The 21,111-nt window shown below is 41.7% G+C and overlaps 1 protein-coding gene across 1 annotated transcript in view; it reads right to left on the bottom strand.

Annotated features, from left to right (window-relative positions):
* The window catches only part of LOC111973200 (anion exchange protein 2), a 112,221-nt gene extending 98,234 nt beyond the window's left edge, over positions 1-13,987 (bottom strand). Inside the window, exon 1 of the mRNA XM_024000478.2 lies at positions 13,882-13,987. The gene's annotated coding sequence lies outside the window, so the exon portion shown is untranslated. The remainder of the gene's footprint in view (positions 1-13,881) is intronic.
* Between the last annotated feature and the right edge of the window lie 7,124 nt (positions 13,988-21,111).

Here is a 21,111-nt window from a genome sequence, read left to right as displayed (position 1 = left end):
TTCTGCTTGACAAAGCGGCCTTTGCTTCCTGACTGACTGCGTGTATTGGTTTCCTGACTTCCCTGAACAGTTGCATATCGCGTGGCTCTTCGATGCTATTGCAGTTCGCCACAGGATGTTTTTGTGCTGGTCGAGGGCAGTCAAGGTCTGGAGTGAACCAAGGGCTATATCTGTTCTTAGTTCTGCATTTTTTTGAACGGAGCATGCGTGTCTAATTGGTGAGGAGTAACTTTTAAAGAATGACCAGGCATCCTCAACTGACGGGATGAAGGTCAATATCCATCCAGGGTACCCGGGCCAGGTCGATTAGAAAGGCCTGCTCGCAGAAGTGTTTAGGGAGCGTTTGATAGTGATGAGGGGTGGTCGTTTGACCGCGGACCCGCGGGCGGATACAGGCAAATGAGGCATGTGATCGCTGAGATCTGAATGAAGACAGCTAGCGGTGTATTTGGAGGGCAGTTGGTCAGGATAATGTCTATTAGGGTGCCCATGCTGACGGATTTAGAGTTTGTACCTGGAGGTTCCTTGATGATTTGTGTGAGATTGAGGGATCTGCTTAGATTGTAGAACTTGCCGCGTAGCGTGTTAAGCATATCCAGTTTAGCGTCACCCTAACAGATATCGAACGCTCTGAACTAGATGGGTCCCAGCGATTCAATCACCAGATGGTGTCCAGGGCCACAGCGGGAGCTTGAGGCGGGGTCGGCTAGCAGGCGGCAACAGTGGAGTAGACTATTTCTGGAGAGATTAATTTTTAACAATTAATTAGAAGTCGAACTGTTTGGGCATAACCTGGAAGGAGTATGACAGAAGCTTGGCAGGCTATCTCTGGCAGTACGATTGCAAACTCCTCCCCCTTTGCAGTTCTGATGCTTGGACGGAAAGTGTTATAAGTTGGGTATTGGAGAATCTCGAAGTTTCGCTTGGTGGCCTTCCTAAGCCAGGATTCCAGAACGCTGCAAGCGACGATCGAGGTTGGCACGAGTGGTGCTAAGCGGCGGTGAGAGTAAGACAAACTTAGGGGGAGGCTTCTGAGTGTTTGAGCATGCATGAGGCAAGGCTTTTTTCGATCAACAGAAGTCAACAAATGAGGGTGCCTGGGGACATGCAGGGCCTGGGTTAACCTCCACATCACCCGAGGAAACAGAGGAGTAGTAGGATGAGGGTGCGGCTAAGGCTTCAAACTGGTCGCCTAGAGGTGGAGACAAGGAATAAAAGGAGCAGATTTATGGCCGTGGTAGAATAGAATTCTGGGCATAATGTGCAGACAGGGGTATGGTGGGGCACGGGTACAGCGGAGGCAAGCCCAGGCATGGGTGATGATAAGAGAGGTTGTATCTCTGGACATGCTGGTCTCAATGGGTGAGGTCACCGCATGTGTGGGAGGTGGACGAAGTGGGGGTATCAGAGGTACGGAGAGTGGAACTACGGGGTCCATGTGCAAACCAAAAACAATGAATAACTATGATAACTAGCCTGAACAACAGTATACAAGGCATATTGATATTTGGCAGAGACATACAGTAAGGCATAAAGTGATTGCAGGTCTTGATTGGGAGAGCTAGCTAAAAACACAGGTGAGAAACAGCAGCTAGTCAGCTAACACAGCAACAGCAGGTAAAAATGGCGACGACTAGGCAGAGAGGGTCGGATTAACTACACACAGAGCCTGAGTTAAAACACAGAGCGACAGATAAAACACAAGTAAACAGAATGGAGTACCGTAAATTAATGGACAGTCCGGCAGGCATCAGCTATGTACCAGGTGATCATAGTGTCCAGGGGGCAGCCGTAGATGGAGCAGGGAAGTCGCCGCTAAGCTAGCACGCGGTGTTTAAAGTTAGTAGCCGGGGGGGTGAGTCTGCTCAGACTGAAGGGGGTCTGCTCAGACGGAGGCCGGTTGAGGGTACAGCGGATGGGGTATTCGTCTGCAGACAGATGTGGACGTGTCGACAGAGAACCAGGCCGGATGGCGAGGAGAGTTGTGATTGTAGAATTGTGTTTGCTAATGATGCTAGCTTCGTAGCAGTGGCACTAGCTGTGCTAGCTGCGTTAGCTGCAGGCTAGCTGTGAGGATCAGAAGTAGTTGGCTCAGGGATTACGGCAGGGATTATCCGGCGTTGTTGTCGAGAGACAGTCCGATGCTGTTAAATTGGTGAGTAATATCCAGGCTAATAACAGGGCTGGTGTCTGTGCCGAAAGTAAAAGCTGCTAGCATCGGTTAAAAATGGCTAAGTAGCTTGTAGCTGGTAGCTTGTAGCTGGTTAGCTACTGGGGGTTCTTGAATGTGTTCCACAGTTCCAACGGTAAAAGCTGCTAGCATCGGTTAAAAATGGCTAAGTAGCTTGTAGCTGGTAGCTTGTAGCTGGTTAGCTACTGGGGGTTCGTGGATGTGTTCCAAAGATTAAAAAAAAAAATGCCCAGGACATCTTTGCAGTTGGTTTTACCTCATGCGGAGGTGATCCTGGACATAAAACTCAAATTTATAAAGTTTAAAGGATTTCTCTCAATCAACAGATAACCCCCTCGCTCCTTTGGGAAACCTGTAAAGCATATGCCAGGGGCCTGATTATGTCATACTTATTAGCCACTAAGAGGCGGGAAAAAACGTGAAAAGCAATAAACGTTAGAGGGTGAATTGGCAACTAAAGAGAAGGACTACATTAAAATTCCCACTCATGCCTGCCCTATCAAAATAAATATCAGTACTTAGATCAACATTTGACTCCTAACACAGGACGCTGAATTTTTGTTGATTTGTCAAGCAAAAGCTTTATGAACATGGCGATAATATTTGGCATACCTAGCTTAAGAGAGCAGACTCCCAGTCAATTGCTACTATTACTGATTCTGATGGCAACCATTTATATGAAAATGGCAAAATGAGTCATTTAGGACATTTTATGCAAATCTTTATGCCTCAGAAATAACAAATGACGCACCCAAATTAATGGAAGACTTCTTTTCTAAGACTGAGCTCCCTACTATTTCCAAAGAACAGAGTACGTTCCATGTGTTGGACCTAATTCCTATATTTAAACTGAGCTTTTGTGTTTAATTTCTGTCTATATTCGTAAAATAACAAAAACATTGTTTTTTTCTTTGTTACTGTATCTCTTAATATGGGAGACATTCCATATTTGTGACATTCCAATAAATTATGTTAAAAAAAAAAATACTATTACAACAAGTGCCCCAGGACCAATGGAAGCAAAATAACCCCATAACATCAAAGATCACCACATTTTATGAGGTACTTTTCTGACCATAGCACCACCTGGAGTTTGCTAAACAGCATTGGCACTTGGATTGGAATATGTGCTATGGTCAGATGACATGAAAATAGATCTCTTTGGCCATATACCAGTGGTGGGTTTGGTGACGAAAGAAGGATATCATATGCAGAAAAGAACCTCGCAAAAGGAGGGCGCTGAAGTATTGAAAACAGGGGTGGCAATAATTGACCCTTTGAGATAATAAATAAATACAAATTATTTACAATCTTTCTCTGAGCAATTAGATTAGAATAAAATATATATATATTTTTAATTAGGAGCATAAAATATAGCTATTTGTATTTATTTTATACAGTATTTTTTGCTCATCTTTTCAAGGGGGCCAATAATTTGACCTGACTACATGCCTAGAACCATATCTCATGATTAAATGAATTCAACAATGGGCCCCACTATGACATGTTTATGGATGGATGTGTGTGTGCCGGTAGATTGACTATCTTGGTGTACTAGCAGGGCAGGGTCTTTCAAAGGAAATGTTATTTGATATAAGACAACATATCTTCTTATGGCTGCAATCGCGTTAACGGGATAATATGACAACAGCTAGTGAAAGTGCAGGGCGCCAAATTCAAACAACAGAAATCTCATAATTAAAATTCCTCAAACATACATGTATCTTATACCATTTTAAAGGTAACCTTGTTGTTAATCCCACCAAAATGTCCGATTTCAAATAGGCTTTACAGCGAAAGCTGTAGGTCACCGCAAAATCACAGAAAAACAGTCATTTTTCCAGTCAAAGACAGGAGTCACAAAAAGCAGAAAGAGAAAAAAATGTATCACTAACCTTTGATGATCTTCATCAGATGACACTCATAGGCCTTCATGTTACACAATACATATATGTTTTATTCGATAAAGCTTATATTTATATTAAAAAAATCTCAGTTTACATTGGCGCCATGTTCAGAAATGCCTCCAAAATATCTGTAGAAATTGCAGAGAGCCACGTCAAATAACATAAATACTCATCATAAACTTTGATGAAAGATACATGTTTTACATAGAATTAAAGATACACTTGTTCTTAATGCAACCGCTGTGTCAGATTTCAAAAAGCTTTACGGCAAAAGCACAATATTCAATCATCTGAGAACAGCGTTCAACCACAAAAGGAAGCCATACAGTTACCCTCCCAAATTGTGCAGTCAACAAAACTCATAAAAAGCATTATAAATCTTCACTTACCTTTGCCGATCTTCGTCGGCATGCACTCCCAGGACTCCCACAAGAAATTTTCGTTTTTTTCGGTAATGTCCATCATTTATGTCCAAATAGCTATTTTTGTTAGCGTGTTTGGTAAACAAATCCAGTCAGAAAGCGCGTTCACTAAAAGCTGACGAAATGTCAAAAAGTTCCGTAACAGTCAGTAGAAACATGTCAAACGATGTATTGAATCAATCTTTAGAATGTTAACATAAATCTTCAGTAACGTTCCAACCGGAGAATTACATTGACTCCAGATGTGCGATGGAACAGAGCTCCCTCATGTGAACGCGCATGGTCAGAGCATGGCCAGGTCATGGTAGACCTGACTATTTCCTATCTCCTTCGGCCCCCCTTCACAGTAGAGGCATAAGACAAGGTTCTACAGACTGTTGACATCTAGTGGAAGCCGTAGGACGAGGAAACTCATCCATATCCCACTGTGTCTTCTGTAGGGGCTGTGTTGAAAATCGACCAACCTCAGAATTCCCACTTCCTGTTTGGATTTTTTCTCAGGTTTTTGAGTGTTTTCTATCCAATACTACTAATAATATGCATATATTAGCAACTATGACTGAGGAGCAGGCAGTTTACTATGGGCACCTCTGTGCACCTTTCATCCAAGCTACTCAATACTGCCCCTGCCAGCCATAAGAAGGTATTGTGGGCTAATAGGAACGCTATCAGAAATGACTCTTACTCTATGCCAATCCCATTTGATCAGGAGACTGTCATGAAGCTGCAATGTAGTGAGTGTGTCAGCAGCTATGGATGACAGACGTAATCCTGCATGGGATAATGTACAGTTATGACTAACTGCTGTTCCCTAGCTAAACCCATCGAACAATCAGAGGCTGTGTGTGGGGGTGTGTGGTCAGGGGTACGAGGTGTGCTCTTTCATGTATGTGGAAACATTTCCATTCGGTTGTAAACCAGTTATTGCCTCATACTGCCAGGACAACCTGCGGTACCCAGGTATTGCGCAATCTGCATAATTCCTAATGACACTCTCCTGTCTCAGCTACACTGGGGCCAGAGAAATACAAGCAATAAACACCTCCAAGTGTGTGGTGATGCTCACCGCAGCACAAATATCTCCTACAGTCTTCATGAGTCAAAAAGGTTGGACCAGTTCCAAAAAATGGACATGGGGCTTTCCCACCCGGACGAGAGATGACTGAATGAATAAAATAAATTAAAGAGACCCGTTCCGAACTGAGAAAAAGACCTGTTCCATATAGACCTCATCGGATCCAGACCCAGTCCGATTTTAATGAGGAAAGCAGCATCAGTCATTTAATGTTACTTTAACCTCTCTAGGGTATGTCGGACGGTAGTGTCCCACCTCGTCAACAGCCAGTGAAACTGCAGGACGCCAAATTCAAAACAGAAGTCCCACAATTTAAATTCCTCAAACATACAACTTTTTACACCATTTTAAAGATACACTTGTTGTAAATCCAGCCAAAGTGTCCGATTTCAAAAAGGTTTTACGACGAAAGCACACCAAACGATTATGTTAGGTATGAGCCAAGTCACAGAAAAAGACAGCCATTTTTCCAGCCAAAGAGAGGAGTAACAAAAAGCAGAAATAGAGATAAAATTAATCACTAATCTTTGATGATCTTCATCAGATGACACTCATAGGGCTTCATGTTACACAATACATGTATGTTTTGTTCGGTAAAGTTCATATTTATATCCAAAAATCTGAGTTTAGGCGGGACGCCAAAAAAAAAAAACGTTCATTAAATCACACATGAAAGATACCAAATTAAAGCTACACTGGTTGTGAATCCAGCCAACATGTCAGAATTCAAATAGGCTTTTCGGCGAAAGCAAACGATGCTATTATCTGAGGATAGTACAATAGTAAACAAAGACAGAGAAGCATATTTCAACCCTGCAGGCGCGACAAAACGCAGAAWTAAAAATATAATTCATGCCTTACCTTTGACGAACTTCTGTTGTTGGCACTCCAATATGTCCCATAAACATCACAAATGGTCCTTTTGTTCGATTAATTCTGTCTAAATATATCCAAAATGTCCATTTATTTGGCGCGTTTGATCCAGAAAAACACCGGTTTCAACTTGCTCAAACGTGACGACAAAATATCTCAAAGGTTACCTGTAAACTTTGCCAAAAAATTTCAGACTACTTTTGTAATACAACTTTAGGTATTTTTTAATGTTAATAATCGATAAAATTGAAGACGGGATGATCTGTGTTCAATACAGGTTTAAAACCAACTATAGCTAGCTTTCTGGTCACGCGCTTCTATCTAACAGGACACTTCAAGTGACTCTCGTTCAAGATGGCCGTACTTCATTACACAAAGAAAAAACCCTCAACCAATTTCTCAAGACTGTTGACATCCAGTAGAAACTGCAAGCAGGTCCCTTAGAAATCTGGTTTCCCAATGAAAACTCATTGAAAAGAGAGTGACCTCAACAACAACAAAAAATCTGAATGGTTTGTCCTCGGGGTTTCGCCTGCTAAATAAGTTATGTTATACTCACAGACATGATTCAAACAGTTTTAGAAACTTCAGAGTGTTTTCTATCCAAATCTACTAATAATATGCATATCTTATCTTCTGGGGATGAGTAGCTGGTAGTTTAATTTGGGCATGCTTTTCATCCAAAATTCTGAATGCTGCACCCTACCCTAGAGAAGTTAACCGGAGCTGATAAAGCGTGACAGGAGGGAGAGAGGTGCCTATCTAGCAGGCAAGGAGCAGCCATACTGTGAGTGAGTGACAAGGGGAGGAAGGAGCGAGAGACAGCAACCAACCAAGCCGACTCGCACTATTGTAGACTAATAGCTGCCATAGCTAGGTTATTTATCACCAAATATGATTACATAGTACCTGTCTTGACTGCATCAAACCGGGAGAAGCTAGATACACTAGCTAACGTTTCCTAGCTAGGCTAATGGAGACTGCAGTGCATGCACTTTCTAATCCTACAGTTACAACTAAAAACAACTCCATTCGGAATATTAAGTAGCAGCCTACCTTTTGCCCCTTGGTCGTTGTAGCCTATCCTCCTCCTTTAACTTTTAATTCCGTAATTTGAATTCCATCTTCCAATGATTAGATATTCCCTAACTTTTGCCACACATAAAGCGAGGCTCTATGGCTGTAGCCTATTGGCGCTTTGACTCATGACTGGTCAACAACAAGCTACACGTGCCACGGACCACTCCCGTGAAAAGCAAGAGCAGCATAAAATAATAAATTATTCTCTCTGTCCAGATATGTCAGTTAAAATTACACATACTTGAGACCAGTGACAGTCATATCAGACCCAGACCATTATTGAGAATTCTGGATCCGGACCCGGCTCTCGGGTCTGTGAAGACCTCTACTACAAACAACCCTTTAAAACAACTCCCAAGATGCCGCCAGACCCCTAGTGGGTGGGCGCGTACACCATTAGGTCATTCCTGCCTTTTGCTGTCATAGGCCAGAGCAATAGCGTCCACAATCAATGAGATGGATAAGCAAAACAGACAAAGTTGGTCACACAAACAAACAGACACCCCTGGTCCGCTCAATGTACATGCGTAACGCTTGCACCGGACACCTCAAGCGAAACGGAGGAGGCGAAAAGCTCAAAAGCTAGAGACCTGTAGGACTTAGTCAAATGCAATCCTCCAGGACTGCCGTTCAGAAGAAAAACCATGCCGCGCAGAGACAAGAGATTCAACTTCACAGAGTTCGCCCCATTAGGTTTGCACTATATACAGTGCATTCGGAAAGTATTCAGACCCCTTGACTTTTTCTACTTTGTTGTTACGTTACAGCCTTGTTCTAAAATGGATTAAATTGTTTATCAATCTACACACAATACCCCATAATGACAAAGTAAAAACAGGTTTAGAAATGTTTGCAAATGTATGAAAAATAAAAAAGTAATCATATTTACATAAGTATTCAGACCCTTACTTTGTACTTTTTGAAGCACCTCTGGCAGCGCGTACAGCCCCGAGTCTTCTTAGGTATGAGGCTACAAGCTTGGCACACCTGTATTCTCCTATCCTTCTCTACAGATCCTCGCAAGCTCTGTCAGGTTGGATGGGGAGTGTTCCTGCACAGCTATTTTCTGGTCTCTCCAGAGATGTTCGATCTCTGTAGAGACCTGAAAATAGCTGTGCCGCGACGCTCCCCATCCAACCTGACAGAGCTTGAGAGGATCTGCAGAGAAGAATGGGAGAAACCTCCCAAATACAGGTGTGCCAAGCTTGTAGCGTTATACCCATGAAGACTTGAGGCTGTCAAATATGCCTCAAGTCCTCAATGCTGCCCTTCTAGGCAGAGTTCCTCTGTCTAGTGTGTGTTCTTTTGCCCATCTTAATCTTTTCTTCTTATTGGCCAGTCTGAGATATGGATTTTTCTTTGCAATTCTGCCAGAAGGCCAGCATCCTGGAGTCACCTCTTCACTGTTGACATTGAGACTGGTGTTTTGCAGGTACTATTTAATGAAGCTGCCAGTTGAGGACTTGTGAGTCGTCTGTTTCTCAAACTAGACACTAATGTACTTGTCCTCTTGCTCAGTTGTGCTCCGAGGCCTCCCACTCCTCTTTCTATTCTGGTTAGAGCCAGTTTGCGCTGTTCTGTGAAGGGAGTAGTACACAGCGTTGTACGAACAAGAATAGACTGACGAGTTTCAGAAGAAAGTACTTTGTTTCTGGCCATTTTGAGCCTGTAATTGAACCCACAAATGCTGATGCTCCAGATACTCAACTAGTCTAAAGGCCAGTTTTATTGCTTCTTTAAAACAGGACAACAGTTTTCAGCTGTGCTAACAATTACAAAAGGGTTTTCTAATGATCAAGTAGCCTTTTAAAATTATAAATTTGGGTTAGCTAACACAACGTGCCATTAGAACACAGGAGGGATGGTTGCTGATAATGGGCCTTTATTTACCTGGTGTACATTCTATAAAATAAAAAAAAGCTTTCCAGCTACAATAGTCATTTACATCATTAACAATGTCTACACTGTATTTCTGATCAATTTGATGTTATTATTTCAAATGGACAAAAAAGTGATTTTTATTCCAAAAACAAGGTGAGTGACCACAAACTTTTGAACGGTAGTGTACATGGTTTTGTTCACAAGCTAGGTTACCTTTCTATGTTTGAGTTTCAACTGCTAGGGAAGGAAGACAACGTGTCTACTAGACAGAATCAATCTAAAAAGGCACAAACCTGTCGAGTCGCATTGCCACGTTAACCTTTTTTCCTCATCTGTCATATTTTGGTTCAGATTCAGGTCACAAAATCAAATCATTAAACAATATACTACTTACTAGTAGAGGTCGACCGATTAATCGGAATGGCCGATTTCAAGTTTTCATAACAATCGGAAATCAGTATTTTTGGGCGCCGATTAGCCTATATATATATATATTATTTTTTTTACACCTTTATTTAATCTTTATTTAACTAGGCAAGTCGGTTAAGAACACATTCTTATTTTCAATGACGGCCTAGGAACAGATTTTTTACCTTGTCAGCTCGGGAGATTCAATCTTGCAACCTTACAGTTAACTAGTCCAATGCTCTAACACTGATTACATTGCACTCCACGAGGAGCCTGCCTGTGCCGCGAATGCAGTAAGCTAAGGTAAATTGCTAGCTAGCATTAAACTTATCTTATAAAAAACAATCAATCAATGACTGTCATTGCTCCAATGTGTACTTAACCATAAACATCAATGCCTTTCTTAAAATCAATACACAAGTATATATTTTTAAACCTGCATATTTAGCTAAAAGAAATCCAGGTTAGCAGGCAATATTAACCAGGTGAAATTGTGTCATTTCTCTTGCGCGCAGAGTCAGGGTATATGCAACAGTTTGGGCTGCCTGGCTCTTTGCGAACTAATTTGCCAGAATTGTACGTAATTATGACATAACATTGAAGGTTGTGCAATGTAACAGGAATATTTAGACTCATGGATGCCACCCGTTAGATAAAATACGGAACGGAATAAACGTTTTGTTTTCGAGGTGATAGTTTCCGGATTAGTCAAAGGTATATGGTTTAGAGAGAAATAGTTGACGCGTTATAATTCCTGTAATAACTTGCGGCTGAACTTGAAAGGGATTTCTTCGTTATTTTACCGTTCATGTCTTCCATAGAGAATGTCTTGATCTACTTCAAATAAGGTCTGTGTTTCGTGCAGGCTTAAACCGCCTCGACGTTTTGATACCCGTGTAAATCTCACTAGGATAAGGTAACGTTTGTCAACATATTTTCAGAAATCCACTCTACAAAAAAAATTATCTTCGCTTATATTTAGCCAATATTGATCAGAGTTACCTTGTCCTATGGATATCTACACAGTTATAAAATTGGCAAGGTGGTGTAAGCCTACACGAAACACAGACCTTATTTTAAGTGAATCTAAAAATATCCCATGGAATAAATGAAGGAACCGCTTTTCAGATTTTGCTAGAAGCTGTCATGAGAATTATGACTCGCACTTGGTCGTCAATTCTTACCATGCCCATTATTAAAATAGGATTTCCTGCACATAGAAATGACAGTTTTTGTTTTCAACATTCATCACAGGTAACTTAAACTCTATTTTTATTCAAACAGTTGAGAGTATTTGTCTCCTAAGCAGACTCTTCAGTATCATTGTCACTTCAGAGCTGTGTGTGTGTATTTATGTATTATATTAAGTTAAAATAAAAGTGTTCATTGTTCATTCAGTATTGTTGCAATTGTCATTATTACAAAAATGTGTGTGTGTGTATGATATATATATATATATTTTTTTTTTTATATAAATCGGCCGATTAATCGGTATCGGCTTTTTTTGTCCTCCAAAAATCGGTATCGGCGTTAAAAAATCATAAATCGGTCGACCTCTACTTACTAGTAATACTTTTATTGTTTTAGAAACATTATAAAGAATACTAATATGTTTGTTGTTGGTGATTTTTTTTGCAGAAAAAAAAATCTACTTGCCACAGTGACTGGTGGACCAAAAAGTAAAATGTATGCCCTGGTGGTGGAGATGTTGCCTACCCTCACCACCTGGGGTCACCCCTCAGTAAGTCCAGGATCCAGTTGCAGAAGGTGTTCAGTACCAGGGTCCCAAGCTTGGTGACGAGGGGCCTATGGTGTTGAACACTGAGCTGTAGGCAATGAACAGCATTCTCACATTATCTATTCTTCTTATCTAGGTGGGTGAGGGAAGTGTGAAGTGCAAAATAGATTGCGTCATCAATGGATCATTTGGAGCGATATGCAAATTATAATGGGTCTAGGGTGTCTGGGATGATGGAGTTGATGTGTGCCATAACCATTCCTTGAGTTATTTTAGATTATTTCGGACTGTTTTGAGGAAACGTAGACTGGCTACGGCGTCTCAAAATGGACAAACAGTACTATAGGCGCTTTTTTCCTTGTTTTTCAAGCAAAGGTCTTGTAAGGGAGTATGCGAGCACACTCGTTCGGTATACCTGAATTTGGTGAGGCGCCAGCCGAACTGAAGGATGCTGACGCCTTTAGAGTTCTTGTGAATAGGAATGATGGTGGTCAGCTTGAGACGTGGGGATTACAGACTGGGACAAGTGGCTGTTCTACACATGCTCTGAGAACGCACCCTGGAATAACGTCCGGCCCCACGGCCTTACGAGTGTTGACCAGATTAAAGACCATACTCGCGTCTGCCTCGGAGAGCGAGATCACCCAGTCCACTGTGTCAGCGGGGACCCTCATGCACGCCACTGTATTATTTTTGTCGAAGCGTGCGTAAAATGCAGAGTTCGTCTGGTAGAGGCATCGTTGGGCAGATCACGGCTGAAGCTTCCTATGTAATCCGTAATGGACTGTAGCCCCTGCCACATGCCGTAGGGCCGCACTTAAAATGCATTCTTTTTCCTTGCAGTCAAAATAAGCTCCCTGACAGTCTAGCCTTCGTTTCGATAAAGCAAGCTGGACAGAGTGAAAAGGCTATAAAATATACTTCCATGATCATTTCTCCAGTTTTGATTTGAATATAGTTTAGTTTTTTTTGGTTAGTTTATTAATTCAACCATTTTAAAAACAAGCACACACAAAAGTTGAAAGACATACATGCATTCAATCCGACCAACATGGGGGGGGGGGGGAATCACCATTGAAATGACTAGCTTCTGAAGGGGAAGCTCCAGATAGCCAAGAATAAGCTGATCATGGTAGTAATGAAGGTGATTGTTCGATAAATTTAGCTAACAGTACACCTAAAATGTACAGTTGATAGGATGCGTGTAACCAAATGGAAAAATCTTCTTAACAAATTTGGCTGAGTGAGCTTCCGACATACCTCTCCTTCTAAGGGGATTTCCACATAACACGATAATTAGTATAGCCATGGTAGTTTCACCCTCAGATTGGGTGCTAGCAAGCCGGCTAGGTAGTGCTAGGTATCAACAGCCAATCCAGTAGGGGCTGGAAGCTATAGTGAGCTTCGATTGGTCAATAACGTTGCAATATCGCAGAGTATTTGCATAAATTTCAGCTTTCCCCAACTTTGGTACTGCTCCGTCGCCACTTCAAATCCCTCCATTGAAAATTTACGAGGCGCCGTTGTTTCATCGCCCCCATTGTTGTTATGTGAAAATGCACTGTTACTTTCCCCAAAAGCCAAATATGGTGTAATTGCAGAACGCAATTGAGGGCATTTCTTGATGTGGGTGTTCCCTGATATTAGGAAAAGCCCACTGTCATTGGACAGTCCCAGTGTTATGAGATTGATGGTTCCTTGACACAGATTTGTTTACTTGGCAAGTTAGGTGAATAAGCGTGGCAAGTTAAGAAAATAGTTAGGGTTAAGCTTAGCTACAATTGTCAACATCTGTTGTCCACGACCGAAAAAAACGGCCAAGGACCAATGGGTGTAACTTGATATCAAGAAACGCCTATATCAGAAAACGCCCCTAATTGCGGTCCGCAAATTACACCCTAATCCAAAAGTCGACTGTTGTCACATGGCTTTAACTATTATTATTTAAAAAAAATAATAATAATAATACTCTAAAGCTAGCTCACGTCTGTAGTTAAATTTCTGCAATAACGTGCCGAAATGTATATTTTACCAACGTTTTAAATTGCCATCTTTATCGACAATACCATTCAGTCATCCCCATTATTATCTGGCTAGCATTGCTAGCTAAACCTTTCCGTTACAACCATGCCAAGTGACAGCGTAGCTTGCTGCTAGCTAGCATTGCCTGTCAAGTCCCAACGTGTCTGAGTGTTTTAGAAGATAACGCGCTAACAAAAACTTTCTCAGCTTAACAAGGGAATTTTTACAGATTTACAGACAGTACATGTAATTTATATAGTTCCTGCTTAGTTTAGTAGACTTACCCAACTCCGCCTCGCCTCCCGCTGCCTTGTGTGGACGTGCTGAGGTAGCTATGGATGCACTAACAAGCCGACTAAACAACTCCACGATTTACAATGGAGTTGAGCAGCAGCGACTAGTGTAGGCGGACTGGAGTTCAGACGTCACATAAAGTTACGTTTTTAACTTTATTTATCAGGGAGTCAAACTGAGACAGAGCTCTCTTTTACAGATGAGACCTAAATTACACGCATCAAAATATAAAGATAAACTGCAAGCAGGGGAAAAAACACGGTCATAAAAAGCAAACACGTTCATCAGTAATAATATCCTCAATCGGCCAACTTTGTGAATTGCACTAGATGCACCAAAACATCAAATGTGATTACATTTTGAAAATTCTTCCACAAATACGGTGAAAGAAAACTAAAAGCTGATTTGCCATCTCCGTAAAGACCAAAGGAATTTCCAGAGTTAGCCATCACTGAGACCGGGTATAGTAACTAATTTGTCTAAAGTTGATTAATGATGTTAGGTACGGTGGGACTTTTTGTAAAATGACTTCCTTTATAAATGAAAACATAGCAATGTATCAACCAACCTAAGTCACATCAAAGAGAGCCAACCAACTTTCTGGTAGAGAATGCAGTGATGAGTACCATAACTGTCACCCATAATAAAGCGTAGTGAGCTTTAATGAAGTGGCAGCTGCGTTCATATAGGTGATGTCGCCGTAGCTAAAACCGATAGGAACGTGGGTTGAATAATCTGCTAATAGTAGGGTGCTAGGTAACTATTATAAATCACAAATAAAGCTATCCCCAGTAAAATTGGACCACAACTCATGAGCCTACCTCCTGCACTGCTCACACCTAATCCAGTCCCCACATGTGACTGAAAACAGGGGGAGAGATGCCAATTGAAATGCTCTCTCTCTCTTAAAAACGTAGCTAGCTATCTAGGTTAATGACAAAGTGCTGTGTAAAATAGCTAAACGGCTATCAGTCACTAGTGGTAACATTTACAACTGCAATTAAATTACGTTATCTTTTTAATGCATTTTACCTCAGACGATCTGGTAGTAAGGTTGCTAGCTAAAACTCCTAGCAGTTTATTACGCTAACTAGCTAGCTGGCAAGCATTTACTGCTGGTGAAGTTGCTAGCTAGAAAGTTAGCATAAACTAGCGCTAACTGGGCTAGTCATTGTCTAAATGAGAGTAAGAAACACATTCATAACCATAAAGGGGTAACTAGCCCCTGGGGGATTGCCCCCAACATATTACTACTTTACTCAAAAATTACTACATTTTTCTCTTTAAACAAGTGGATTATTTATGTTAAGGCTTTCCTATTTAAAAATAATAATAATTATAGATCTAACTTCATTGGAATATATCTACAACTTTTTCAAAATTATAAAACATTTGATAAACTTACCACAAAATCGTTTTATTGAAATATCTCAAAGTTGTGAAGACAGTACATTTTTTGTTGAGCACAAGCAGTGGCGGCCAGGGAAAGTGTTTGGAAAATAATTTGAAATCTTGAGATCTTAATGTGAATTACAGGGGGGCTAGTTACCCTAATATCCTAATAATAATAATTTGTTTGGGGGGGTGCTTATATTTCTCCTGTTGCATATCCCGACTCCCCCTGAGACACCCGCAGGTTAGCAAGAGGCATGACCTATTTCTGTAGAAGAAGCCCATTTTTATTCTCAGCTTCTTAACTCAGAAATATAATTTTTTAAAGACCGCTTTTCATCTGCCCAGATATTTGTAAGCAGGGACACAATCAATATGGACACCATCCAAGTACATATGCTTAAATCATCAGAGTTATTTTTATGCGCTCTAGAGAACAACATACTTAGTTTTTGCCTGCATTCCTTACTAATTTCAGGTCAAAAAAGTTTTTCTGTAATACAATGAAGGCAGACTGTAGTTCAGATAGAGCCTGCTCAATCATGGGGGCAATAGCATACACAACAGTATCATTGGCATACAAGTGCAGGGTACAATTTTTTACAAGCAAGTCAATATTGTTAATGTGAACAGTAAAGAGTACAGGACCCAGAATCGACCCCTGCGGGACCCCATTCGTAATATCCAGGAAACCTGATTTAACAAACATCAGTAGATATAACTAAATTTGTATCAGTAAAGTCATTGTTAAACCAGTTACATGCAGTCTGGTCTAGGTCCAATTGAGGAAATACTGGATGGATGGATATGGATAAAAAGCAACATTGTGCTGCCCTCTTCATTGACCTGACAAAGGCCTTCGATGCTATTGATCACTCACTCCTAATTCAACCACATCATTTAATAATAGGGATGGAGCAGAGATAGTACTATGGCATTGTCTAAAACCCGACTGATGTACATGTAGAATACCTTTCAAAGAAAATAAAGATATTAGCTGAGAATGAATCAAGGATTATATACTGAACAAAAATTTAAATGCAACATATTGTAACGACCCTGGGTTTATAAGCGTGGATATCGACTCTGCCGCTTGAGCATGCTTTTGTGGCACAGTCGATAGCGCGCTGGACTTCGGGCTAGAAGGTCGAGGGTTCGAGACCTGCTCCCTGCCTGTTTCATTACATTGGTGTCAGAAGTGGGATGTGGACAACAAGGTGTTGGTCCCCTATTTCATGAGCTGAAATAAAACATCATAGAAATTTTGCATGCGCACAAAAAGCTTTTCTTTCAAATTCTGTGCATTCCTGTTAGTGAGCATTTCTCATTTGCCTAGATAATCCTGACAGGTGTTGCATATCAAGAAACTGTGATTGAACAGCATGATCATTACACAGGTGCACCTTGTGCTGGGGACAATAAAAGGACACTCTTAAATGTGCAGTTTTGTCACACAACACAATGACACAGATGTCAAGATTTGAGGGAGCATGCATTTGGCATGCTGACTGCAGGAATGTCCACCAGAGCTGTTGCCAGAGAATGTAATGTTCATCTCTACCATAAGCCGCCTCCAATGTCGATTTAGAGAATTTGTCAATACGTCCAACCGGCCTCACAACCACAGACCATGTGTACCCACGCCAGCCCAGGACATCAACATCTGGCTTCTTCACCTGTGGGATCGTCTGAGACCAGCCAGCCGGACAGCAGATGAAACTGTGGGTTTGCGCAACAAAATAATTTCTGCAAAAACTGTCAAACCTTCTCCGGGAAGCTCATCTGCGTGCTTGTCGTCCTCAACAGGATCTTGACCTGACTGCAGTTCGGTGTCGTAACCTTTGATGGCCACTGGCACGCTGGAGAAGTGTGCTCTTCACAGATGAATCCCGGTTTCAACTGTACTGGGTAGATGGCAGACAGTGTGTATGGTGTCGTGTGGGCGAGCAGTTTGCTGATGTCAACATTGTGAACAGAGTGCCTCATGGTGGTGGTGGGGTTATGGTATGGGCAGGCATAAGCTACGGACAATGAACACATTTGCATTTTATCGATGGCAATTTGAATACACAGAGATACCGTGACGAGATCCTGAGGCCCATTATTGTGTCATTCATCCGCCGCCATCACCTCATGTTTCAGCATGATAATGCAGGGCCCCATGTTGCAAGGATCTGTACACAATTCCTGGAAGCTGAAAATGGCCCAGTTTTTCCAATGCCTGCATACTCACCAGGCGTCACCCATTGAGCATGTTTGGGATGCTCTGAATCGAAGTGTACGACAGCGTTCCAGTTTCCGCCAATATCCAGCAACTTCTCACAGCCATTGAAGAGTGGGACAACATTCCACGGGCCACAATCAACAGTCTGATCAACTATATGCGAAGGAGATGAGGGAAATGATGTTCACACCAGATGCTGACTGGTTTTCTGATCCACGCCCATACATTTTTTTAAGGAACCTGTGACCAACAGATGCATATCTGTATTCCCTATCATGTGAAATCAACATATTATGGCCTAATTTATTTACTTTAATTGACCGATTTCCTTATATGAACTGTAACTCAGTAAAATCTTTGAAATTGTTGCATGTTCCGTTTATATTTTTGTTCAGTGTAATATTTTAGCTACTCAAGAAAGTTTAGAAATAGAGCAATAATTATTTAGGCCACAAGGGTCATCACCTTTGTGAAGGGGGCCGCCTTCCAAACCTTGCCAGATGCCAGAGAGAAAGAACTTGCTTAGGAATGTGTATGCTTCAGTGCATTTACTGTTTTCCCAAATTTTGAAGGATCACCAGCAGAGTCAAAGGTGGAGCTTAGTAACTATTTTGATTTAGCTTTCTTAATCGAGATACATCTGTTTCTCAATTGGCTGAAAGATAAAGATTTCGTCACCCAAATATAGCCCACATTTCCATATTTTTTGTGATGGCTCTACCACTGGTGTCTTTTTTCCTCCCATTAAATGTGAATTACGTGATCATCCCAAAACAAAACTGGATATTTATAATTATATATCATGAATACATTAGCCAAGACATCAGAGGCTTATCTTTCGCGATTTGAGTTGAATTGTCTGTAGTAGTGTATATCATAGATCAAGTCCACTGTTATTTTTGTGACAAGTATTCATACAGGGGACACTGCACTAACTAATCATCTTTTCTTTCAGGATTAGCTACAATGCTACAGTTATCAACAACTGTTGTCACTGACATGACCACTAGATGAAGCTGTAGGCCTATTCCATCTAGCCACAATGGTAGAAATATAAACAAATTTGTAGCAACATACCATCAGTATAATAACACTGGTGGTTTAGGGTTGATTGATATTTGGGAGTGTTTCCCACGGCTATCAGCAGTTTTGATAGGTTCATATCATGTTCTATAACATAGCCATTGGCTGGTTACTAATCTTTCCTTGACCGGCAAGTCAACAACAGGTTTAGTACAAGATAGCGAGTATGCCCGAATGGTTGCCAGACTTGGAGATGGAGTCAGGGGAACCTATTGAGGTCAGTAAGAACGTAGACAGGAAAAAAAGGAAGAAAGTGGACATATTAAGAGTAAATATGAAGTGCTGCAGAAGGAAATTGAACATGATAAGTGTGAGGATGAATGAATTGCGGTGGCAGGTGTGGTGAAGACCACAGAGTTTGAGCTTCGTCCCGATGGTGATAAAGACGTTTTTTGTCCTGTGGGAGTGTGATTTTTGGAGAGAATGGATCCTTGCCTTCTGGCTGATCCATATGTGGTGTCAGGTTGGGTAAAGAAGAGGTTGGGGAATGTTGGGTCGGTGAAAGTGACTCGAAGTGGAATCGTGTGGGTTTTTGTGTTTCTTCCGTCCAGAGGGAGCATGCACTCCGCACCACGACTGGGGACAAGAACCGTGACTTGCTTTCCTCTCCGTAGCAGGGCGCAGTTGAAAGGAGTGATCACTGGAATGGTGTTAAGGGGGGCCAATTGAAGTTGAAGATTGTTGGTGTCTCTGATGCCTTCCGTTTGGTGTGACGCAGACCCAGTGGAGAGCGTGGCGAAACAGAGAAGACACTGTCTGCACTACTGCATTTTGATGCAGAGTTTTTACCAGATAAAGTCAAGTTAGGATGTGTCAGTTATCCCGTGAGAGCTTTTGTCCCGAATCCATTACAGTGTTTTAGGTGTCAAGCTTATGGTCATGTGGCAGCAGCTTGTAGGGTGGAGATTCCTAGATGTGAGAAGTGTGCAAGAGGGCATGAGACAAAGGAATGTGTAGTATATCTGAAAAAAGTTGTGTATGTAAACTGTAGGGTGCCCATGGTGCTGGAGATCAGAGGTGTCCAGTGAAAGAAAAGCAGGTTGAGGTTGCCAGGATCAGAGTAGTGCAGAAGATGTCATATGCTGAAGCAGTGAAGAGAGTAGTAGAGGAAGATGGGTCCAGGGTGAGAGATCCTAAGAGGATCCCTGTGAGTAGGCTGAGGCCAATAGAGAGTGATAGGAATAAAATGTGCTTACGTTTGTTTTTTTGGGTGTTCATGGCCATGGTTGTCATTTGTACCACAGGAATGGAACGTAAATCGCAGAGGATAGATGTTGTGGTGGCAGCTGGAGAGAAGTACTTGGTTGTACGAGATCGCAGAAGAGTTACAAGATGTTTTGAATGATAGTGTCCTGTCCTCCCAGGCTGCTGGCCTGGCAACTAGCTCTCGCAGTCACACGTCAGAATTAGACGTTCATCCATGTTTCTTAAACATCAAATTTAGAAGTTATTGCAAACGTCACATTATGAAGTGTTTAAGGTTAAGTTAAGGCACTAACTCCAAATGTTTTATGTTAGGGTTAAGTTTGGCATTAACTCAGAATGGTTAAGGTAAGTGTTAAGATTTGGGATGGGTTTAAAACAGAAATCTAAAAAACAACTTTCTATTGCTGGATTCAAACTTTAGAATCAGAGGCAGATACTTACGCCCATCCCCCATCTCCATTGCCCCTAGTGTCCGTTTTCCACATCATCTCCTAACGTCCTCAGACATGGATGGATGCCGACTTGTATCGCGGGTGACTTGGCTGGGCCTGGAGTAGGATCAGATAGTGGTGAAGTTTTAATGGGTGCAGGGTTTGTTGGTATGGCAATTTTTTCACAAAGTGTAATGAATTCATACTACAGAATAGTAGGCTGATACACAGCCAATACAGTAGGTGGCGGCATGCACCTATAACATTTGTTTGCCAAAGAAGAAGAAAAACGTTGTCAACAGGGCAGAACGTTGTCAACAACAGGGCCTAGTATACACTAGCTAGGGCAAAAAGGGTCAGGGCTATACAGCAGGTATCCTACACAGAGGCATGTGAAATAGTTGAAGGGGCGAGGGTAGCTGAAGATATGGCAGAGGATGCTCTGCAGACTGGAGATTCTGAGTGTTGTTCAACAGTTGAGGAAAACTGGACATAATAGTATCTGCGGCTGAAAGGTTTTTGCGATTCCAGGACTTCACTGCCAAAACATTGCAAAGAATGCTGTCCAAAGATGCTCTTCCTTCTCAGGCCCCAGAGTTTGTAGGGATGGGCGTTGGCAGTTGAATCTGAATAAAGGAGTACATTGAGTTATTTTATTTCGTTTATTTTGTTAATTATTTGGTCTGATATACAGCCAAAATATTAGGTGGCAGCATGCCCAGGGTGCCACAGGGTTCAATTCTTGGACCGACTCTCTTCTCTGTATACATCAATGATGTCGCTCTTGCTGCTGGTGATTCTCTGATCCACCTCTACGCAGACGACACTATTCTGTATACTTCTGGCCCTTCTTTTGACACTGTGTTAACAACCCTCCAGGCGAG

This window comes from Salvelinus sp. IW2-2015, linkage group LG14, assembly GCF_002910315.2.
Source record: "Salvelinus sp. IW2-2015 linkage group LG14, ASM291031v2, whole genome shotgun sequence".
Lineage (NCBI taxonomy): Eukaryota > Metazoa > Chordata > Actinopteri > Salmoniformes > Salmonidae > Salvelinus > Salvelinus sp. IW2-2015.
This window is presented reverse-complemented; position numbering and strand designations above follow the sequence as displayed.